The 26,026-nt window shown below is 34.3% G+C and overlaps 1 protein-coding gene and 1 non-coding gene across 12 annotated transcripts in view; both read left to right on the top strand.

Annotated features, from left to right (window-relative positions):
• FHIT (fragile histidine triad diadenosine triphosphatase) overlaps nucleotides 1-26,026 on the top strand; it is a 1,430,768-nt gene that overhangs the window by 488,683 nt on the left and 916,059 nt on the right. The window lies entirely within an intron of this gene.
• LOC131826151 (U6 spliceosomal RNA) lies at nucleotides 15,113-15,219 on the top strand. Its single transcript, XR_009351446.1, has one exon. It is a non-coding gene; the product is annotated as a U6 spliceosomal RNA (small nuclear RNA).

Genomic DNA, 26,026 nt, shown 5'->3' with positions numbered 1-26,026 from the left:
TGTTTCAATTTCTAATATGGTAAATATCTACAGATAGAACCTATGTACACAAAACCTCTTTGGGACCTTTAACAATTTTTAAGAGTGTGAATGAGTCTTGAGACCAAAATGTTTGAGAACTGCTGGCTTAGAGAAACATCTACTGAAGGTGTTCCTCAGAATGCTCTTCCCTGAGAGAGTCCACAGAAAGCCAGCAGCCAGAAATAAAAGGCAACATAAAACAAGAAGAATTTGGTAGTTAAATAAGTTTAGAAACACTGCTTGCTTACAGCCCCTTGTGGAGATTCGCAGTTTGTAACAGCACCTTAAATGTTCAACTTAAAACTTCCTTTCTTTCTCTTCCCTAAACTAATTCTATCATGGAGGGTACCTGGGTGGTTCAGTCTATTAAGCATCTGTCTTCAGCTCCAGTTATGATCCCGAGGTCCTGGGATCAAGTCCCACGTCAGGCTCCCTGATCAGAAGAGAATCTGCTTTTCCCTCTGCCCTTCACCCTGTTTATGCTCTTTCTCTCTCTCAAATAAATAAATAAAGTATTTTTTAAAAACCCTCATTTTATCATGGAGATATTCTTCTAAAGGGTATGCTTTGGGAAATGCCATTCCCTTGCCAACCGTGGGTATTATCATTTTAAATATGAAAGGTTAAAAAATGGTGTGTTATTATTTATTGGCTTCTCAAACCTGGAATTTTAATTTAAGGGTCAGTCATCTCTTCTTTTAGAAGAGCTTCCAGCCAATAACTTCTCCCTTCGTGTCATCAGGGAGGCCAGAATGTTTCATCATATTCTGACTTCTAACCGTTTTATAAACCTGGGTTGCTTATTAGTCTTCTAAAGACAGGAAAATGATTGCTAACCAGTGATGGTAAGAATGTGTTCAGAGAGAGGTCTTACACACTAATGAACTTGGGAAGAGGATCTTTGGTTGAAAACAGAAGGCAGTTAACTTAGCACGCTGTGCCTTTGCTTGAAATGAATGTCCTTTGGTGGGACCTGATTTGTCCTTTCTGAGTTAATGGCTACTCAATCATATGTGTTCTCCGATTTGGTTTCCTTGGAGAAATTACCCATTCTCAAGGCTCTGTAAACAAGCAGGGCCATTTTTATCACTATGTATTTTGCTCCTTGTAAATGATGATCCACTGGAATTTTAGTTGAAGAACTGGTTTGCTAATTGCAATTCTGTAGTTGTTAGGACAAAATTATACTTGAAGGTACACCTGCTAACAGCTGTATTTCCATTTCTAAGAATCTATCCTAAAGAACAAACAAGATGCAATTTAAAAATGTATTTATAAAGATGTTCTCTACAACATTATTCATAGTAACTGAAATAGGAAACTAAAATGTTTACATGTGAAAACAAAGAAAAACTATAGTATAGTATATTTACATAATACAATACTATACAGATGCTAAAAAGTCTGGTTTTAAGACTATTTAGACATATGGAACAATGTTCCCCAAAGAAAATCAGTGAATAAAAATGGATAGGATAAAAATGTCATGGTACATGTTGGCATATTGTTTTCCATAAAAGATAATGCATTTTGCATTTTCACCAGCATCTTTGGGCATGCTTCTTTCCCTGCCCTCTTGCCAGCTATGAGTGTTATTTCAAATAATATTTTCTAATTTGATAGGGTAAAAACGATATGTCATTCTTATGTTAAGGAGACATTCAACAGGGAAAACAAAGAGCAGTAATTAGCATTTCCAGAAGAGACTTGACTCTAATTGCTACTTTGCGGGCAGAACTTTGGGTTGCACTGACTACAAGAGGAGCTAACTCTGATTAGTGACACCTGACATCTCCGAGGTCTGGGAGAAAAGTTGTATGGCCTATAGAGGTGATTTGAGTCAAATTAAAAATAACCAAGAAAATTCCACTATGGTCAAATTTAGCTATTTGGAGTTTGTCCTTGTGTAGATTAAAATAAATACTATATTAAGGTCATCTCCATCCATGTGTAAAAACCGTCACATAAACATTTAAAGAGACTGAGGGGCAGGGAGAGACTATAAGCTTGTCAGTCTCCTGTGTGTTAGAAGATTTGCTGTTATAAAGTTATAATAAATCATAGAATAATCTGTTGGGTGATTAAAATTGTCCTCACAGTTTCCATTTTTGATATGCTTTCCTTAGAGCGTGTATGTGTAAGGTTTGCAGAAGACCTGTGGGCTTTCTGGGGCCACTAAAGGGGCTTGTTGCCTATTGTCATTCCCTGCCATTCACCATGGATGTGCTCATCCTGCCTAGAGAAATCTTTTGTCATAGTCCTACCACAACTGGGTAGAATATTGAAGAACATGTCAAAAACATAGCCATGTGAAAAGAGTCAGGGGCAGTATTATTATCATTCCAAGGGTTTGCTTCCAGCTTGGGCTCCTGTCTGCATGGAGCATGCTTGTGTCTAATTTCAGCAGGGCAATTAATTCTCGGACAAGATGAGAAAAGATGTAACTGCCTCATTTGTATAAACTTGAATGTTGTTTCACTAATTCATGTACTTATTTTCTTTGCGGTTTCATCTTGAAAGCATCTTTTGAGGGCTTTTTGTTGTCGTTGATTTTTTAAAAATCTTTTGAAAGATGAAAATGGACAAAAACAAAATTCAGCAAAATGTAAATGAATCAGAGCAAATGGAATGCAAGCATATATTGTGCAGATCCGGAATGGAAATAAAGATGTTTGTTCTTCCTTTTTTTTTTTTTAATTTTTTTGGAAGAGAATCATAAAACTTTCTGTGGTGCGTTAGACATTGTGTTTTATGTTCTCAATTCTCAGCCGTTTAAAAGGTGACTAAAAGCAGTTTTAAAATGTCGAGGTGCGTTCTGACAATAAAGTGTGGATTCTGACACAGAGATTGTCCTCCAATCCTCTAACCCTGATACGATCTTTCACCGCCGCTGTAAATTTCTTCCTTTTAAAATGATGACTCCACTTTTAATGTTTTTTTATGTTTGTGCTTTTCTATAATACAGTCTTTTACTTGACTTATGATACCCTACATCTAGATTTTAAAATATATTCTGGATTGAGTCATGGAAAATGGCTATTTTCTGTTGAATGAAAGATATTAGGACTCTGGCCTCTGCATCGTTGACATGTATTTTTGAGAACGCTGTCACAGAAAATACTACTAGTAATATATTTTCCTTTAAAGGAAAGATCATTTTAAAACTTTATTGTATGATAGAGAGGTATCGATATTAAGATAATTAACTAGGTCCTTGCTGCAGTGGAAAAGTAGAGGATGAGTTAAAGGGTGTAAATGCATGAATAACTTAACTGAGCTATGGAATATTTAGGCTCCTTTCAGTAGTTATATAATAGTGACTTTCAAGGTTTTTTGTGTGTATATGTGTATACTGTTTACAACTGCATGAATATGTTCTTCAAGACTTGCACATATTTACTGGAAATATGAATTTTAAAACTGCTCTTCTCTCTAAGGGCTCTCATAATGGCTTAAAACCATCATAGCCAAGTGGTCCTTAGAGATGAATCTTGAATTTTAAGCTTTAATTCAACAGAATTTCTTCTTTTAAGAAAATATGTTAAATCAGAATTAGTGTTTTTATTTCCATTCTGTTTCCCTTCCTGGTCTTTATGACTCTTTTTTTGTAACTCTTGTGACTGGCTTTCACTCTATTAGCCTCACAGGGTGACTATGCAAGAAGGAAAAAGTTCTCATTCTCCTTTGGCCTCCATTTTCTCACCTGTAAAAAGAGGTTTATTGATGATTTTTAATGTCACTTTCATCTTAAGGCCACCATGTTTATGTCTCCTTCTTTTATTCTACATTCATTATAGATTTATTCATTATAGATTTATGAGGATGACATACACATGTGACATGAAGGGAGTTTGAAAATTGTAATACGGTATGGAAAGATCTGGTATCATGCTCCATGATTGCTCTTATGTATACACAAGGCTGTATTTTCCAGGTGTGTAGTTTCTTAAACTGAAAAGAATTTTTTTTTTTTTAACAGTGGACTTAATATAATATGTGCTAAAGAAACTCTCACAGATTGGTCTTTCTTCAGCCAGGGATTGTTTTGGTCTGGGACAGAGTTGCTGTCATCTGAAGCTCACTACCTATTTTAGTTTTAGGCATTTCAGGAGGCTAAAGGGCAGACTGATATCTGAGAGGTAGAAATATATTCCTAGTCTTCCAGACTGCCCAGCAGTGGACAGTTTTAAGAACAGTGCTTTCCAAATCAGCTATAATGATTTGTCAGAGGACTGGCCATGGAACAAAATATCACCCTTGACAGAAATCACACCTCTTTGTCCTCCCACTTGATTTGTGTTGAAAATCCAACTGGAATGATGTTGAAGAAATTAAGATGCAATAACTCATTGTGAAAAAAAAATATTCAGATTGGCTTTTATGTCTCTTTGTGCCTAGAGCAAACTCTTGATCCACGTAACAATAACCCCTTGAAATGCCATTTTAGATTGGAAGTGCTGAGGCAACACTAATGATTTTAGAGCAAATGTGTTACTCTAATTTCCTCCATCTGCTATGAATAAAAGTATAGGAGTATGAAGTCTGGGAGAGTTGTAGAGAAAATTGTTTCTTAGATAAGTTGGAGATATTTTTAAATGTGTGCAGGTGCGAGGGAAGAATAATTCTTTTTTTTTTTTTTTGTCAAGTGTTTAAAAAAATGGAAACTTTATTGTAGCTTAATGGAAATGTCAAGAAAATTTCTGCGTAGCTTTGCTAAGACTCTAGGAAAGTATCAAATAACTTGAGGACCAACTATCTAAATTTTATTGTGATGTGTACCTGTGATTCAGATGAAAATATTTTTATGGGTTTGTTTAGAGGTTCTTGCCAGTGATAAGAGCTACTTCTATACGCTTGACTGAAGAATGATTCTTTTCTTTCTTTGAGGGATGCTCCCCTTTGACTCAATCCACATGTAGTAGTAGGAGGAAAGGGGCATGTTTTCTTCTAGTTTCCTGTTCAACTCTATCAGTCAATACTGGTAACTACCACATCTTTGAAAAAAAAAAATTCTGTAGCCATTTATTTGAAAACCTAAAAGAAATTATGATTCTTTAGGAACGTATACATTATCAATACTCACATAAGATAAGTCAAAATATTTTCATAATAATAATCAGAGGAAAAAAAGTAGAAGATTGTTTAAGATGTACCACTGAAAATGGCTCCAGGCCCAGATGGTTTTACAGCTAAATTTAATTTAAGCTTTAAAAAGAGATACTCTTTATGGTTATCAAACAATTTAAGACTGTAGAGAAAAAAGAAGGGGGCCTCAGTAATACTAGAAATCCAATATAATTTTATATCAAAACCCAATATCAATTGTGCTAAAAGATATTTCATACCAATTTCATTCTTGTATGTATATGATTTTAAAAATAGCAACTTAAATCCATTTGGTTATGAAAATATAATAAAATGTTTGAAATCAGGTTTACTTTAAAAATTATAAACTGGTTCAAAATTGGGATTTCATCCACACTGTTCATCACATCAGCAAATTAAGAGATAAAAGTAATATGATTTTATAAATACATGCTATATTAGTTTCTTAAGGCTGCTGTAACTAATTACCAAACTGGGTAGCTTAAAATAACGGAAATTTTTTCTGTCACAGTTTTGGATACTAAGGGTCTAAGATAAAGGTGCCAAACAGGATAATGCCTCCTTCAAATGCTGTAAGGGGTGATCTTTTCTTGCCTTTTTCTAGCTTCAGGTGGTTACTGTCAGTTCTTAGTGTTCCTTGGCATGTAGACATATCACTTCAATCTCTGCCTTTATCATCACATGGGCTTTTACCTGTGTGTCGGGTTTTGCCTCTATTTTCTCTTCTTTTGAGGATAGGATGGACAGGACCCATCCTAACCCAATATGACCTCATCTGTACATCTGCCAGGACCCCATTTCAAAATAAGGCCATCTGAGATTTTAAGTGGCCATAAATTTCAACCCAGTACACATGCCAAAAAATAATGTTCTAAAATTTATTAGAAATTTCAAATAATTTTCTAAATAAAATGGACATTGAAGGATGATAATTAAACATAATAATATATATTCACAAAACCTACTATAACATTAAACAGTGAATATATAAAAGCCATTGCTATTAAGACTAGGAAAAATGCAGAGGAATATTTACTGTCAACACTGTTTCTTGGTACCGTTGTGAGTTCTACATGATGTAATTAAACAATAAAATTAGACAACATAAATATTAGAAGATAGTAAACAGAGTTATCCTCATTTTGAGATGATATGATTATATTCCCAGCAAGCTTAAGACTCTGTTACAGACTAAGAAAACATGTAAGCTGCATGGCTGCAAGATAAATATATTAAAATTAAAGCATATTTATACCTTCAATAACCAGTTACAAAGAAATAGAAAATCTTCATTTACATAAAAAATATAAAATATTTAGTAATGCATTTAACAAGAAAGGAAATCATCATTCTGTATTCCCTAATATTTACTATTGTAAAATGTCATTCCTTCCTAAAACCATGCTTATGTTCATGGAATTCCAGTCACAATTGCAACAGCTTTATATTTTTATTCTTTCTTCTAGACTTTTAAACTTAATGTCTTAGGTTAAAACTTAAAGCTGCTGGGGTTTGGGTTTTTTTTTTTTTGCTTTTTTGTTTTTACTTTTTCAGAGAGAGAGAGAAAGAGACCTCGCATGTACATGTGCAAGCAGGGAGGGAGGAGCAGAATAAAAAGGAGAGAGGGAATCCTAAGCAGGCTCCACACTCAATGAGGAGCCTGGCACGGGGCTTGATCTCACAACCCTGATATGATGACCTGAGCTGAAATCAAGAATCAGGTGTAAAGTTGCTGTTATTCAAACAGTATGTTATTGGCCATGATAAAAATTGACATTGGAATAGGAAAAAGTCAGAAACAGATCCAAGTATGTAATAGTGAGCTAAATATTTAGTATAAGTAGCTTTTTATTTGAGTGGGAAATAGATGTTTCTATTAAAAAAAGATGTAAAAGCTACTTTTCATTTGTTAGTTATAAATGATAAACCCCTATTTCTCACCATAAAATTTAAAAAAATAAACTTTAGATAAATTAAAGATGTAAGTGTATAGCCTTTAACAATATAAATATTAGAATACTAGGAATTCATACACTGATGAGATAAAGTTTTACACCATATTTGAAAAAAAATAGCTAAAGATACTAATTGGTAATTCACAAAAAAGGAAAATTTAAATGAGCAATAGGCATGAAAATCTGCTCAACTTTGTCAGCAGACATCATAGACATACAAATCAAATCATAATGAGAAAGTAGAATGTTTTCAAATTCTGAAAAGTCTGGCATTATCTGTCAAAATTAATGGTACACCTACTCTTTGACCTGGTACTTCTATTGTTGGGAATCTTTAATCTATTGTATACAAATGCATATTCAAAGACGTGTGCTGTATTTTTTTAGTGGTAAAAACAAAACAAAGCAAGAGAAAACACTAACCAAAAAACTCATTAATAGGGAAATTGTTGACCATATTTATAACTCTGCTGTGCAATGAATAAAAATAATTAGATAGACCTCTATGTGATCTTCAACATGTACACGATACAGTTGATGAATAGTCCTTTGATTGGACCAGTTGGGAAAGTATTGAGTTCATTTAAGTGAAAAAGAAAAGAATGGTTCTATATATAATTTATGTTTGTATATATTTGTATGAAGCTAGAGAAAGCTGTGGAAGCATAAACAAGTAATTATTTTTATTTTTATTTTTATTTTTTTTATGAGTTATGGGAACATGGGATTGGTAATAGGGCAGGGGAAAAGTACTGATACATTTTGTGTGTGTGTGTGTGTATATGTTTATTTAATTTATTTAATTATTTTAAAAAAGATTTTATTTATTTGGCAGAGAGTGAGCACAAACAGGGAGAGTATCAGGCAGAAGGCAAGGGAGAGCAGGCTCTCCGCTGAGCAGAGAGCCCAACATGGGACTCAATCTCGGGACCCTGGGATCATGACCTGAGCCAAAAGGAGATCCTTAAGTGAATGAGCCACCCTGGGGCCCCACATTTATTTAATTTATTAAACATACATACCTTTGTTAATATACATACCTTTGTGTTTCTGTTTATTATGCTAATTTAAAAAATTAAAATAATTATCTGTAGCATTTTTTTCTGATTTCATTCGTATATATATGTACATTAAATCCTTAAAATATTGTACTTTAAGATAATCCTTTTATCACATTAAAAAGTAGACACAAGCATTGCCTGTGTGACTCAGTCTGTTGAGTATCCAACTCTTGGTTTCCTCTCAGGTCATGATCTTATGGGTTGTGAGATAGAGCCCTGAATTAGGCTTCTTGCTCAGTGGAGAGTCTGCTTGGAAGATTCTCTTCCTCCGTCCCAGCCCCGTCTCCCACATGCTCAGGTGTGTACACTCTCTCTCCCAAAAAAGTAAATAAATAAATCTTTAAAAAAAAGAAAAAGTGGGCAAAATAGTTGAATGGCAATTTATAAAGGAGGCAATATAATACACCACTAAAACTTTCAGCTCATTAGTTAATCAAAGCAAAGATAATTAGAGCGATGATGAGTTTTTGCTCAGAATCACAAGTGAACATGAAATTAATGCTTCTCAATGTTACCCAGAGTGTAGGGTATTGTCTAGAGTGTGTACATATCTTGCTCAACTTGCTGGAGCACAGTTTAGCCATATTAATGTAAAAACTTTGATAATGTTCATTATCATAATACTTTTCTGTCCTGCCACACTGCTTCTAGAAAGCAATGCTAAGGAAATAATTGCAAAGATGAATATTCGATATTCAGTAGAGCTTTGTTTATACTAATGAAAAAAGCTAAATCTCTATATTCATAAATAGTTGAATAAATAATTTCACTTATAAGTTATATCACAACTGTATACTCACATAGACACATGTACAAAATCACAAAGTTATAATGAAAATTTATATATGATGAATTTCCATTGACAGCATAAGAAGATATGCATAAAACAGTTGATCAGTGTATTAGATTCTGGTTGCTAACCTACTATGATGCAATTTTGTGAGGTAGTCATGCTTTAAGATGAATGGAAGTAGACACACCAGACTGGAGTGGTTTTCTGTGTGTGGTGGGGTAAAAGATTATCTTTAATGGTTTTTTTTTTTTTTAATTTTTTGAAGTTTTTGTAAGATGTGTGTTGTACTTTTATCAAGAAAAATTCATTGGTTGTATTTTTAAGATTCTGATTTTTAGAGAAAAAATGACACAAAAGACCAAACTGGAAATGTTCTAAAAATTAAGAGCTGCAGGGGAAGGAAAAATAAAACAAGGAAAAAGGCGTATAGACTTGGTGAAGAAAGCACTGTTAATAGTCTCATAGTACCAGTTCTTAGTTGATAATATAAGGCCTATGGAGAGGCCTTTGGGAAGTCTGCTTTGAGTCTATTGTTACTTGAATATCTGACCTTTTTGAATTAGCTCTCTTGCCATAGGCCCCTTAAACAAGGGACTGTTCACTAACATGTACTTTATTCTCTTTGTTTGGGAGTAGGGTTTCCAGTTTTTCTCCAGGGAGTAAATTACTTCATGTAGCTTGTTCCCAAACACTTATCTTGGAAACAGCACACCTTTCTCATAGAGGGCAAATGTCATGACTGAAGGCATGGGACAGAGCTTGATTGGTATTCCTAAAGTGCTTCTTTTATGTCCTAGAGGCCAAATCTGCATTCTTTTCAGTGGTGTAGAATGTCAGTACAAATGCTCTATCTATGCTGAACCTGGTTGTGGGGGGGGGGGTAAAAAACACACTCCACTTCTTTATTTAGAGTTTGCTTTGAGAACCGCAAGCACTATTTGAAAGGTCATCCCATTTCAAGTAGCAGATGGGTAGGAAAAAAAGACTCTGGCTTTTACAAATAATTTAATTGAATTCTTCTTGCCATTTCTGGAGGCAGTTCAGGGTATTTTTTAAAGCAATTCAGGGTATTTTTGATCCATAATTATCTTTCAGAGTGGTTAGTATTGTTAGACAGATGTGTAATTCTTTGTGAATAAGGGAACAATATAGCATCCATTTTAACTAGTTGATTGTCTTTTCCTTTCCTGTGCAAACAAATGCACATAACAAAAGGCAAATCCCTGCTTTAAAGAAAGAACAAATTAAGTTTTTTTTTCTTTTTCAGATTTGTTTTTGACTTGAAGCTCTCCTTTCTTAGGCGTGGTTGTATTTATAAAGGTCAGCTTCTTTGCCTTCCTATAAGCAAATTATAATTTGCATCTATGTAGCCTACTTTTGTTTATAGTCCCTGGATATAAGAACCCCAGGGGCATCATAAACCATGAAACACAAATTTATCATATTAATAGGATACAAAACAGGAATAGCCGAGACTTCTATGCATTGTACCTGTGGTTTATTTTGCCTTTTTCTTTTTAAGTATTTGTAATCTAACTGTGATAATCTGGTTGGGGTTAGAATGAAGGACTGGATGCCCAGTTAAATTTGGATTTCAGATAAACAACCAATACTTTCTAGTATAAAGTATGACCTCTGTACTGGACTGGAGAGTCACCTCAGAATAGGGAATTTTGAACACAATTGTGAAATATAACAAATATAAGAAAAATGCACAAGATATATATGTGCAGTTTAGTGAATAATTATAAATGAAAACCCATGTCAAGGTTTATCCAGGTCAAGCCTCAGTATTCCCAGTGCCCCAAGAGTCCCCTGCAAACCTCTGGCCACATTAGAGGTAGACACTATCCTGTCCTTTGCAATAATCATTTCCTTGCATTTCTTCTTAATTTTGTCATCAATGTACATACTTCTAATCACTGTAGCTTTTGCATATTTTAAATTTTATATAAATGGAATCACACTACATGAGTCTTTAAAGGCTAAATATTACTAATTCAATTTGGGGCCAAATACTAGTGATGTTCTTCCATCAAATTATGAAATAGGTACTTTTCTTAAGCTTGAATGTACTTGGGATTTCTGTGTAACAATGCCTGAAGGGTAGTTATTTAAAAGAAATCTTAATGAGCTCACTGATATAATGGTGACATAAATATTTGCAGTTTTATACTTTCCCTTCAAAATGTTTGTTCTACCAAGCCTCACTAATTTTTTAGAACACGGGGCCCATCCAGTGATATTTTCACTGGGTTTCCATTTCATTGGCATCAATGGAGTAAATCACATCAGTAACCTGTCTACGGTCATAATTTCAGCCATAAATGGATAAAGAGCCTTTTGATTTATTATTCAAATAGATAATAATACTCAGAATGGCTAAGGAACATTCCCATTTATATCATAAATTTTATCTGGTAACATTTAAAAAATGTGTCCCAGAACCCAGCCATCCATAGTCATGGATAGATCCATGGACTCTATCTTTCCTTTTGTTAATGATACCATATTTTGCTTTAATCTTTTCTTCTGTAGTTCCTTAATGCTGAAGATGGCACATTTTCCAGGCTGCTTTGAAGAGCAACCATCATGAGGGCAAAAATAATTAAAAAAAAATTTAAAAACAGATTTCTGCATGTTTAAGGAAATAGGCAATTTTCCATGGCAAGCACTTGAAGTCAGGGGTGATTTATTATTCATTTAACTGTAGTGAATATTCATGATTTGCATGTTAAATTAGAATTATCAAGATTTTTGTTTACCCTAAAGAAGTTTGGGAAGTTGTGTGTTTAAAATTTGAATTTACTAAAATTCACTTTTCAAGAAACAATTTTCTTTCTATAGGGAACCTTAAAAATGACCTGGTTAAATTCACTAAATAATGCATAAAAAATATGCAATATTTTGTAGAAACCAGACTGATCCAGGTATTTTATATGAGGGCCTCTTGGTATAGATCCCTGGTTTGTTTCCTTCTTTTATTTTCTCCTCACCTCCCTTTCTCTCCCACTGCCTGTCTCCTTCCCTCTATTACTTCCTTTTTTTTTTTTTTGAACAGCAGGACCTTTTACTCAAAGAAAATCTTGCCCAAGAGCTCAAAATGTAAAACAGAGTTACTCTGTTTCAATAGAGAGAGGGCCATACCTTCCTTATCTCCACTCTACCACACAGACCCCCAGAGTATCATTGCAGAGCCCTTGACTTCCCATGATCACAGTTTTAAAACCAAGAGAGGTGAATAATGTATTATTAAACACATTATGTGCCAGATGCTCTTCTAAATATCTTACAAACATTAAGTCACTTAGTCCTCAAGATGACACTGATATAACTATTCTTATTGCTCTCATTTTATAGATGAGGAAATTGAGGCACAGATAATTTAAATAAGTTACCCCAAATTGTACAGCTATTAAATGGCAGAGCCTGCTTGGACAGTCTTGTTGTTCAACAGTCCTATTCTTACCCAGAATGCTTTGCAGCCTCTCTTTAGCAGGAGCAGCAGTTACAGTTAGCTCTTAGTACAGGTTAGGACTATGCTAGGAGCTTTATATGTATTATCATAGCTGATATATATAGCTCCCAGTGTAATTTGTGAGGTAATGGTATTATCCCCAGTTTACAAATGTAGGAAATGAGGCATGGAGAAGTTACATTGCATTTTTGTGAGGTCCAAGGCCAGATTTGAACATTCATCCATTTGACTTCAGAGCTCATCCTCTTAACCACTTGTTTCATAGGTACCTAGGAAAATGAAAGTATTTATTTGTTTTTAAAGAGTTATGATGCTTTTCATGTTCTTTCATATTGGGCTCACATTGGCCAACACCATAGAGAATATCTTTATTTTGAGGAGCCCACCAGTTAGCTTTACTAGAGAAGTATCATACTCAGACAAAATTCAACATCTTAGTGTCCTCTGTCCTACCCATGTCCTTATGGATCTCACATTTGCCTTCTAGTCCTTCTCATATGAGCCTGCTTAGTTTCCTCAGTATTCTCTGCAGCTCTATTAAATAATACCACCAAGTATTCATATTTATCTTACGAAGACTAATGGCTCATCTCCAAGGTCAATCTATCTAAGTTTTGATTTAATCCTCCCAGAGATAAAAAGGCTTTATCTTGTTTGATGGTCATAATGGTGGGGGAAGTGTTAGACTTTCTTGCCTATTAATAGTAGAGGACCCTTCCTCCTCAATCAGTGTTGGTCCAGATAAAGACCTATGTATTTAGAACAATTGTATTCAGCATGCAAGCATAAGATGATTCTTATGGTAGGAGCAGTAAGAAGCCCAGTGGCCTAAGATCTAGTACGTATTGATGAATGAGTCTGTGCTATTCATTAAAGTGTGGTGCTGTGCAGAAATTTTGCAAGACAAGATCACATGAAGAGTGTTGGCTGCTCATGTGGCCTTTGATATACAAAAGGTAGAAAGCCGTTCTGTGTCAACTCCATAATAATGTGTTTCTTTTAGGAAAGTATAGTTTATTCCCTAAAACTTAATATGCCTTTGTCAATTCCCTCTTAGTATTTACCCATGACTTTAGCCTCTTGAGTTAAATCTTGAGTAAACACAGTGATTTCCAGAGACCAGTGAGTAGAGAAATACGTACTTGGGCAAATCAAAACATAAGGAAATCACATTCCTACTAGCCTCTAATCCAGAGAGAGAAACATTTAAAAATGTGATCTTTCACTCTTTCCCTAGGGAAAAGTAGTGCTGTGCAAAAGTAAAATAGGCCTTGGTTCTACCTATTTAGAGGAAAAATAATTCTTATAGTTAGAAATGCATTCTCACTTTATATAAAGGTATAATTTCTCAAGTTTTCATTCACTCACAAGGGTGTGAAGTAAGAGGATCAATACCTTAACCAAGAAGGGATTGAAGATTATATGAAATTAAATTGATGCCTGGATAGTAGTGTGTGTGTGTGTGTGTATGTGTGTGTATGTGCACATGCACACACACGTAAAGCTACTACCACCAAAAACTAGTTCTTACAGTCAAAGCTATTCTAAATTCTTGTAAAGGATTCTACTAATTTGAAGTTTGGTGGAACTGGAATGAACAATTTCAACTCAGTGCACTTGTGCTATGGCTAGAAGGAGGAAAGACCCTTAATCTTTTAGTTGCCCCCATTGCCCTGGCTCAGAAACATGCAGAGACTAATTACAAGAGTGAGAATTCCTATACAGTGTAAGTGATGTTTGAACCATACTATTTAACACAGACTTCTATCTCTGCATTGACATAGAGAATACAAATAGTAGATGGCATGTCGTATTTTAGTTTCCTATAGCTGCTGTAGAAAGTCACCACAAACATAGTGACTCAAAATAACACAGATTTATTATTTTAAAGTTCTGGAGATCAGAAATCTGAAAATGACTTCACTGGAATAAAATCAACATGTTGGTTGGGCTGCATTTCTTTCTCAAGTCCCTAAGGGTCAGTTTGTTTCCTTGTCTTTTTCAGGTTTTGTCAGTTGTCCACATTCCTTGTCTTGTGGTACTCATCCATGTTCAAAGCCAGCAATGACCAGTTGAGTCTTTGTTTTATTGCCTTACTCTGACTCTAACTCTTCTGCGCCTATTTTTGTATTTAAGGACCTTTGTGATTAGGCTGGATCCACCTGAGTAATAGTTGATAATCTCTCTATTTTAAAGTCAGATGATTAGCAATAAATAAATAAAATAAAGTCAGATGATTAGCAACCTTAATCCCATCCACAACCTTAATTCTCCTTTGCTGTGTGACCTAACATATTCACAGAGTTTAGGGAATAGGATATAGACATCTTTGGGGAAGATCAGTGTTTTGCCTTCTATTGTTGGGGACAATAATATTTTTAGAAGTATATTTGTCAGTATCATAATTAAAGAACTATAAGTATGCTGAAGGTACAGAGAGTACTGTGGTGTATTTTTTGTATTCAGATTGGACATAGATCCAGGCAGTGGTACTAGAAGATTCTATATCATCTCAAGGAGCTCTACAAAATGGCTTCTAGAGACTAGGAATTGGGATTAGGAATTCTGGAAACCAATTTATGATCCAGTTTTAGGGGATTCAAGTAACACATTAGTAAAGACAGTCATCATTTCTTTCTTGGCAAATACTGGCTCTTTCATGATAAACTGATTTTTTTTTTCTTAATCCTGATGGACAGTGCTCACTTTGGCAGCACATGTACTAGAATTGGAATAATACAGAGAAGATTAGGATGGCCCCTGTGCAAGGGTGACATGCAAATTCATGAAGCATTCCATATTAAAAAAAAAAAAATCATGATGGACAAGAAAGAAGGAACAGTATCTCAGAGACCCAGAGTTATAGACCTCACAGGATGCTTTGCCACAGGAACATGAAAGGATATTTAGAAGTTTGGTATCCTCAGAAACCTCAGGAAACAGAGAAGTGCAAGAATAAGCTGAAGCTAAAAGAAAGTAGGATGGTTTGGAAAAAGAGATAAGTTAGTCAAGCAAACGTGATAAAGAAACCAAAATGCCATACAGAATTAAAACCTGCATTAGAAGCTGAAAAGAAATAAACATTTAAAAATACATATATATCACTAATGTAGGAGAAAAATTGATTAAGTTCTGTCCAAATGGAGAAAAGGACAATAAAATTAAATTAATGAAATAGAGACGATTAAAAATGTAGCAGAGATCATCAACTTAAACACTAGACCAAATCTAAGAATTATAGATGTTCTTGAGACAGAAACAATTGGAACACAAGTAGTAATCAAAAATTAATAAAAGTTCTTTTGAGCCAAAACAAAAACAAAAAAGCCTCAGTATGCAAATTGAAAGAGTTTTTCATACTCTGGGCAACATTAATGAAAAGGGTTCATACTATTACAACTTGGCAACTTTTTTTTTAATTACAAAAATAAAGAAAAAAAATCCTTCAAGCAGGCAGGCAAGAAAACAATTTACCTTATGGAAATTTGCTTGGAACAGCATGGGAGAGTGTACTGAAGAAGTAAACCTAAGTTGTCTTGTACTTGTAAAAGTAACAGAAAGAGATTCTCAAATACACAAGAGAAAAGAAAGCATAAGACTTTTCACTAGGAAAATGGCTTAAGGATGTAGCCCACGTCATTGCTATTCAAAGGGATATTCTTTGTCCAGTAACAACATTATCTGGAAACCAGTTAGAAGTACAGATTCTCTGGTCCACCTCAGACCTCCAGAAGCTGACTCTCTGGAGATGGAACACAGCTATCTATAGTAACAGTATTCTAGGAAATGCTTACATGCACTAAGATTTAGGAAGCACTAGCTCAGGCAATTGAGAGAGAAATCAAATCTAAGAATTCTGTAACAGAGAAATAAATGTTAGGAGACTGATTATTAATAATGTAACTAATTAAACCTAAGAGAGATTTAAACGATTGTTTAATTATAACACTGAATGCAAATGTAAAACTATACTTTTGAAAGACAAAATATGTAATATAAGATAATGCTTTAATAAGTATCATGTATGTAATATTTTAATATTTAATACTAAGTAGTCACAGAACCCAAGATTATATTTACAGAGTCTGAAAATTGTGATAACTGGCTATTTTAGCAGGGGTGGACTCCACAATTTCAAATATTTGAAAGGTTTAAAAGTTACTTATGCATTCAATAAATATTAATATTCTTTTTGGTATACTTGTTACCTCTATTAGAAATGAAAAGTGGGGAGGTGCCTGAGTGGCTCAGTCATTTATTAAGGCTCTGATGCCTTTGGCTCAGGTCATGATTTCAGGGTCCTGGGATTGAGCCCCGTATTGGGTTCCCTGCTCTGAGGGAATCCTGCTTCTTCTTCTCCCACTCTCCCTGTTGATGTTCCCTCTCTTACTGTCTTCTCTCTATCAAATAAATTAATAAAACCTTAAAAAAAAAAAAAAAGAAAGAAATGAAAGTAGGTATGACTTCCAAATCAATGGAGAGAGAAAAGACTGTGCCACCTGGCCTAAACTGCCAAGTATAGGAAGCAAAGAAATTAACAGTGAAGCATAAACTACAAAAAGCATAAAGTAAGATCACAGAAGTATAGCAAAATATATCATTTATGACAACACTAGTGTAAACTCACCTAGTTGAAAAAAAGGCAGATAATTTGACCAGTTAGTCCATCTGAACATTGACATTCAACAAAAGTATATCATCTTTGTAAAAAGCCATGGCTTTTGTTTCGGTATCCTTTGGCTAAGTCTTACCCCCACCATATTTTACCCAAATAACTATGGGAAATATATTTAACCTGTTTGGTTTTAAATTTTCTCATGTATAAAATAGGAATGACCTTTCCCATGTGCCTTACATGATGTCAAGAAAAAATGTGAAGGTGAAAGCAGATTCTGAAGCTCAAACATTAGAAAAGAATCATTAAACCAGTCTATTAAAATACCAAGACTCGCTTTTACAATGAAAAAGCAAAATCTAACCATAGGTTACTGAGAAGAGACGTACCTAAAACAAATAGGACTCATTTTGGCTAAAACAAACAAACAAACAAGCAAAAAAGATGGACAAGATATATTAGGCAAAAGCAAAATAAACAAAAAAGTAATCTTAGCAATATTTAGATAAAATAGTCAGAGACGGTGAAAATATTAAATGTGTTCTAGAAGATTATATTTTCATTCAAATAGTGAGAATTCACAACGAAGTTGACATTCTTGAATTTTCATTGACATAGTAACAGTCTCAAAATACATGAAATAAAGGCTGTTACAAATATAAGGAAAACTTGATAAAATAAAATTGTTTTATGAGATTTTAATACACTTTTATTGATCTTTTGTGGGTCAGATAAACAGAATACATTGAGTATTTTAATCTAGTAAAGCTATTTAATAAATATTTATTGAACTTTGTTCTCTAGAAATAAAAAGCATACTTTACAGAGTCATGAAGCATTTAAAAAAAAGATCATATATTAAACCTCGAAGAAAACTGTATTATGAAACACAAAATGTTTACAGGTTACATGCTCTGCCTACAATTTAATAAAACTAAAAATTAATAAAGGTGTAAATGTATAGCTCAAGAACTTGAAAAACTGTGATACCAATAATAAAAAACAAGAATTTATCTTAAAGAACTTCAGGTTCAAATAGGAAATCAAACATAAGAGTAACAAAGTATTAGAAAAAAGACAACTCTACATATATACATTTAAATGGCCAAAGCTATATTTAGCAGAAAATTCGCCCGATCTCGTCTGATCTCGGAAGCTATATTTAGCAGAAAATTAATAGTCCCAAGAGCACATTCTTTCTCTCTCTCTTTCTCTCTCCCCCTACCTGCTCTATTTTTTTTAGAGGGAGAGTGTAGAGGGGCAGGGGGAGAAAGAGAGAGAATCTTAAGCAGGCTCTACACTCAAGCTCAATGTAGAGCCCAGTGCAGTGCTCCATCTCAAAATCCTGAGATTATGACCTAAGCCAAAATCCAGAGTCAAACACTTAATCAACTGAGCCAGCCAGGTGCCCCAAGAGCTCTCATTATTAAATGAGAATAACAAAGTTGATCCACAGAAAATAAAAGTAGTGAATTAATAAGTTTAGAGTCCTCTTTTCTATTTAACAACACAATAAGCAAGCAATACTCATTCAGTATAGAATAGAATAGAATAGAATGAACTTACACAGCATATTACAAGGTATCAGAGGCCTCTATAGCAAGGTATATTATTTAATGTTAACACTGGAAATAGTCCTTTTATTGCCACAAATGAGATGAGTGTGCTTGCCTTTACTGTAACCATTTCAACATTGTGCTAGCCATTATACAACATGAATCCTGCTAAGGGAAAAAAGTAATATGATTAAATATGATGTATAAATATTGGAAAAAAGAGATAAACCAGTGCTATTAAAATATATATGATTGTCTTTTCCAAACTCAACTAAAAGCCAATTAAAACTGATAGAGTTCAGAGAGATAGCTATATGTAAGATCCCAGTAAAATATCAATAGCGTTCTTATAATTTATGAGGACCACAAAACTGTAGGATTCACAAGTAAACTAAAATGGACTACACAATAGTTATATAAAAAATGTTGTACTCTACCAAACAAACTTAGAAAACCTTAGTTGATTAGAAGTACCATGTTCCCTACTGGGAAGACACAATCTGTTTCAAATCAAAAAGAAACAGGATTTCTTAAGGTACCTTAAAAGCAACTTGTAGATTTTAAAAGAGAAAGACCATACTTTAGAATAGTTTTTTAAAGAAAGTTGGACAAGATTTATTTTATAAGAAGAACCATAGTGGGGTATTTACCTACTAAAAACTTAAAGTATTTATACTGTGGGGTTATTTACCAGGCAAATACATCATTGGTTAAAATGAGGAGTATTAAAACAGATCCATGTATACATAAAATGATTTTATAGATGAGGTTGGAATATTAAATTGGTAGAGGGGGCATGTTCTTTCAGTGAATGGGACAGTTGGCTGTCCACCTAGAGAAACAGGTTAGTCATATTACCACACACACACACACACACACCCAACTCCAGTTATGCTAATGAGCTAAATGGCTTTTTGTAAAAATTTAAACATATTGGAGGAAAAACATGAGGGATATGTCATAATCTTGGGACCTTATAATCTTGGGGAAGTTCTTTTTATATAAGGCACAATACATAGAGGAAATAAATTGGCTGACTTTGTGAAAGTGAAAAAATCCATATGACATGACATCCTGGTAGTCTTTAGGTTCATTCACATATATCTTAGTTCTCTTCCTTCTGGGTAATTTGAATGGGTACACTTCCTTATCCACTTGAATTTAAGTGAGGCCACATGTTTTGCTGAAATGTGAAATGAAGTGATATAAGTTGGCTCTGGGCAAAAACATTAAGAGCTAGTGCATTTTTTACCATATTCCCCTTTTCCCCTTGTCAGGATGATAAATAGATAGTGAAGGTCACCAGCTTGTGTCTGTAAGTGAGGATGACATGAGCCCTTGTTAATCTGGGAAATGGACATGAGTTATAAGTCAGAAAATAAACCTTTGTGCTTTTTTTAAGCCCCTAAGGTTCTAGGAGTTACTTGTTCATGCAACATTACTGAACTTGTCAGGACTAATGTAGACAACATAACAAAGTTAAAACATAAGAAATAGTGATTTCTGCTTCCCATACAATCAAGTAAATTCCCACAGAAAACACCTATAAACTCTGACCAAAATACAAAACAAATGGATCAATGCTCTGTATGTGAAGAGTGAAAAAAAGGCCGGTTGACTCTGGAAAAGAGTTGACACCTAGAAGAGGGGTTTAGTATGGGTCAAATTCTCCATCCTGAGGTCTTGCTGTAGTCAGTACTACATAGGGTAGCTAAAACCCCAATGGGAAACCCACAGTCTTTCTGGCCAGAAGAACCAGAGTACAGAGTTTGGGGTGACTGTAGCTATTAGAAAGTGGTGGGGCAATTTCAGAAATGGAAAACCAGACCGAAAGAACCACAGATTCTTAGTATAAATTCTACCCAAATCACTGGCTGACCCTTGGAACATACAGACTATAAGCAGCCAGTGAATTTGACAATAGATAAATATAAGCTTTCCCTATAAAAAGCAAAGGGAAAACAACAACAACAAAAAACCCAACCAGAGTCTTGGGTCCTGTGGGATAATAGCATAAATTTTAACATACTGGTAATTAGTGTCCCAGAAGGAAAGGAAATAAGCAATGGGGCATAACAACTGTTTGAAAAAATAATGGCCCCAAATTTCCCAAATTTAATGAAAGAGATATATTTACCAGTATTCAAAATGCTGAGGTGAATCATAATGAACCAGCTGAAAATCCCAGATGCAATCTTGAAAGCAGTCAGAGAAAAACAACATACAATATACAACAAGGGACCCCTGTTTCGAAAAAATGCCAACCTACCTTCAGACACGATAAAACCTAGAAACAGTGGGACATTAGCTTTCATGTGCTGAAAGGAACAGAAGCTATCAATCCAGAATTCCATATCCAGTGAAACTGTTCTTCAGGAATAGAGGTAAAATAAAATTGCTTTCCGATAAAGAAAAACTGGGAAAATTTATTGTCGGCAGACCATCAGTACTACAAGAAATGCTAAGGGATGTTCTTCAGGATGAAAGGAAATAATGGAAATCTTGAATCCTTAGGTGAGGATGAAGGGTAATAGACATCATAAGTAGCAAGGCAAATATAAAAGCCCATTTTTCTTCTTAACTTCTTAGAGACATGTATGTCTATTTAAGTAAAAATGAACACACTGTCTTGTGGGGTTTATAATGCATGTAGATGTTATTCAGATGACAACTTGAATGGGAAAGGGTTGGCCTATAAAATTGGCCTATAAAATTACAAGGTTTCCAAGTCTAATGTGAAATGGTGTAATAGCAACTCTGGGTAGACGGAAAAGAGAGGATGGATTGAATTCCAGGCAATCTGTGTGGATGAAAATCACCATTCTTAGAAGGAAGGAGAAAGTATGTAGCAGAATGGAACTTTGTAGATCTTACTAACCCATATGTTAAGAAGGTGGAAATATCACATTTTATATTTTTTCCACATCAAGCAATTTCTTGACAAAAAAGTGCTTAACCTTTAAACGGAATGTTCAAGGACAGTTTGGGAGATGTAGCATAGTTTCTTTCAAATGTCCATTTTCATTCCCTAAGTCACAGCAGATAGCAAGTCCAGATAAAAGAAAGAAGATGATATTTAGTATTTTTTCTTCTATTATACTACAGACTGATGGGGACTTTTGAGAAATCAGAGTGAGAAGGATATAATAATTTTTGCCAGCAAGGTTGTTTGGTGCTCTAGTGTAGTTCTTGAACTAGGCTCAGGAAGCTAACCAGGTGTTGGAAAGGAAGCCAAGAGTACATGATGGAATGTGTTTATGGGCAGCTCAGCCTTTTCAGACTCTCCTTGGAGAGGTCTGTGGAGCTGGGACAAAAGGTCCAGAATCCTGACCTTACTCTGTGGTAGAGCTGACTTCTCTTAGTATGAGATATGAGGAGGGACAGAGATGACAGGTCACACAATCTGATGGAAGCTAGCACATGGAGCAGAAAGAACATGAACTCTGGAGTTGGCAAGTCTACCTCTGAACTTGTCTACTATTTGTCCTGCTGTGTGACTTTGAGCCAATGTGTCAGGCTGAAAATGGTGCCTACAAAAGTATCTGTGTCAAATTTCTGGAACATGGGAAAAGGGCCCTTGGAGAGGTGATTTTTAGTTAAGAATCTCGAAATAAGGAAATCATCCTGGATTATTCTAGGGAACTCTAAATTCTATCACAAGTGTCCTTATTAGAGAGGTCAAAGGGAAGTTTAAGACACACAATCGAGAAAGCAATGTGACCATAGAGACGCTGGAGTGATGTGGCCTCAAGCCAAAGAATGCCAACAACCAACAAAAGCTGGAAGAGCCAGGGAATAGGAATCCTTCCTCAAACCTCTGGAGGGCATGGCTCTCCTAATACTTTGATTTTAGACTTCTGGCTTCTGAACTGAGTATACATTTCTATTGTTTTAAGCACCAAGTTTGTGTTCATTTGTTACAACAACCACAAGCAGGAAACTAATAGAGCTAGCTATAGACCTCCTTGAATCTCAGTGCCCTCATCTGTAAAATAGGGTCATACCTGTCACACCGAAACTAAGTGAGAAATGTGTAAAAATAGAAAAAGAAGAAAGCAAAGAGTAATAGATAGGGAACATGGTAGGAAAAAAAAAAAAGGAACAACATGTCTAGTTTGATGTTCATTGATTCATTCCTGATGATACAACATTTCACCCAAGAGTGGTTTCCAGGAGACAATTGCCCATTATTTTAAAAAAACAAGAATGATAATGCATTATGTATCAACCCAACTTACCAACCAGTTTCAAGAAATGTAAGTAAAATAGTAAAATGTCTGTGGTTGAGCAATAAACCCTCATATTAGGATTTAAAATACTTAAAAGTTGTATTCTTGATCACACAACAATTAGTATGATTGTTGAGAAATATTTGCTTTGTGTGCTTCATATGTAGTAACTTTCTTCATTTGCTTTGCTTCCTAATGCATAATTGTCTTCAATATGTTCTGAACTCTGAGGCCTCCGACAGGAAGCAAAAAGAACTAACTGAAAGGCAGTGCGGAAAGGTTTGCAGTTCAAGCACTTACTGGCAAAGTGGGGCTCACACTGATGCTCTGATGGCCTTTTTCTTTCTTTCTTTTTTTTTTAGATTTTATTTATTTATTTGGGAGACAGAGATCACAAGTAGGCAGAAAGGCAGGCAGAGAGAGAGTAGGTGAAGCAAGCTCCCCGCTGAGCAGAGAGCCCAATGTGGGGCTCAATCCCAGGACCCTGGGATCATAACCCTAGCCGAGGGCAGAGGCCCACTGAGCCACCTAGGCACCCCACTCTCATGAGTTTTTAGCATGGGCAATATATGCAATGCATATTTGTTGTGTTGACACTCAGCATGCTTTTCAGAATATCTACACATGATTCTGACATCCTACTGACCAGATTTGGAAAGTTTCTTGACAATTTTCCTCTATGTCATTTTGTAGAAATTTTTCTATTGAGTTTTGGTGTCATAAATCTAAATTTTTGCTACATGACCATTGGAAAAATTGATATATTATGAAATTTGGATTTTTTAAAAACCAAAATTCATTTTTCAAGAAAATGTTAATCAAGGCAACATTCTACAAGGTATGCTTATACTTACTGAATGTTTAACAGAAGAAAAGTAACAGGAAATACATAAAGAGTTAACATACCTAAATAATCAGAAATTGAAAACTGAATTAAAAATGGGTAGGAGTCTGAATAAACATAAATTGAAAAAGTAACATAAATGGCCAATTAATGAATGAATAAAAGGCTGAACCACCTGAAAAGTGATCAGGAAATGTAAATTAAAATCATTATACCATAGCTTTTTACAACCATCTTATTGGAAAAAAACAAGTTTTTGAAATCTAATAATACCAAGTGTTGGTGAGGTTATGGAACAATAGGGATTCTCATTCATAGGGCAAAGAGCCCTTGTGAAATATAGTGTGGCATCATCCAGTAAAGTTGAAGACAGTTAGTTGTATCTCCCATGACTTTTTTGCCCAAAGAGATATACTCCCTATATTTATAACAGTTTTTTTTGTAATTCAGGAAAACATAAATTCCAACACTAGCTAATGAATACATATTATGAAATACTAGTAAGAGATGATTTAAAAAAAAACAAAAAGAATGAATGATAGCATGTATTAACAAAAATAAATCTGAAAAATATTGAATTAAACTTTTAAGAGGCAAGTTGCACAAGAATGCAATATGATATCATTATATAAAACATAAAATATGCAAAACAAAATCATTTTCACCTAGCTGTTAAGTTATTTAATATAATCTTGGATCTAGAGATTATATATTTTTAAGTGGTGAAATTGTGCATAGGGATAGCATCCCTAGATAAAGGAAGATTTTATATTTTTGATCTGATAATCTGATTTCTGGAAATCTTTCAGAAGGAAAACCATGCAAACATAAATTAATTATTATAATTGTATATTACAGTATTTACATAATAATTAAATACTCTATTAAATAATGTCATAATTATATAATATATATTATATATTATATTATTATATATTATTATATATTATATTATGATTATATTATATATTATATTATTAATTTATATATATAAATTAATTAAATAATCATCATTAATAGACATTAAATAATGTCTATTAAATAAGTTGGGGAATTGTTAAATTATGGTACATAAGGTAGCACTTGAAAATCTTCTTAAAGAATATATTTAATGGGGAAATACAGTATAATGTTCAGTGAAAAAAGATCCAAATTACATTGCTATATGATCTGTATTTGTTTTCTAAAACTCAACAAACAGAAGAACGTGAGTACACACACACAAATAAGACTCAAAACATTATCAATGTTTGTCTCTGAGTAAAAGAATAATTATGATTTTAAAAATGATATGCTGTACTTCTCAGTACAGTGCAGTGAGTAGATATTACTCTCATAATCATAATTAATAGCTTCACTGGCCTCATTCTAAAATGAGTAGGTCTTAATGAGGATTATGGTTGTTTTTCCCAATTGGACAAAATCTTATCCCTTTGCCTGTTCCTGTATTGCCAACTTTGGCTCTGCAGGGAAAGGATGGATTTCTATGTGAAAGTGCTTAAACGGGCTACAGAAAGTAACACATGAATCATATAGGCATTGTAGGAATTGAATGAAACAATTAGTGAAGAGAGCCTAACACAGTTCCTGGCACAAATTAGCATCTAACCATTATCATTATCATCATTATTATCATTGGCTGATTATTGCTCTATTGTTATGTTACAGGTAAAAGTTTGCAAATCATTTCTTGTTTAAAACCAAATATCAGTTTCCATGTTGCCTATAAATATAAAAAGTCTTAAAGACAGAAAACAAGGTGACATTTATTACGTCGCTGGTATGTCTAAGACAGGAAGAGTTTGGGGGATGAGCAGAAAGAAACAAATGGTTAATCTTGTTCTTAAAAAAAAGAAAAGGGGCTATCTGTCTCCATTACAGATAGCCATCATACACAGGCTGGAGACACTCTCTGGGCAGAAACAGGAACACTTGGAAATGATGAACCTTTTGCAATTCAGGATTATAACCTATTTACAGCACCCCCTGATCCCAACCCTGGTCTTTCTCACGGAGGACTGATTCCATATGTGTAACTTGCAGCAGGAAGAGCAGAATAAAGGACAGTGATTGTTAAACTCTAGATTTTGACTGTACTTTGGAGAACTCCTTACAGAAAAATCTTTCAGTTGAATGGCCAAAGTAGCAGATTTCGTATTTGCTAATTTTGCCTTCCACTGAATGGTGATATATACTTTGTGATTCTGTAAATGTTTGTTTTCTCTTATTTTTTTGCCCCATAGATTGGCATCTCTGATAACATGAATTTGATAGGTGAAAACAGAAGTATGTTCCAAAAGAGATAAAAGATTTAGTGAGTGTGACTTTATATGCCAAAAATGTACATTAATAACTTTTGTAACAAGTG

This window comes from Mustela lutreola, chromosome 2, assembly GCF_030435805.1.
Source record: "Mustela lutreola isolate mMusLut2 chromosome 2, mMusLut2.pri, whole genome shotgun sequence".
Lineage (NCBI taxonomy): Eukaryota > Metazoa > Chordata > Mammalia > Carnivora > Mustelidae > Mustela > Mustela lutreola.
This window is presented reverse-complemented; position numbering and strand designations above follow the sequence as displayed.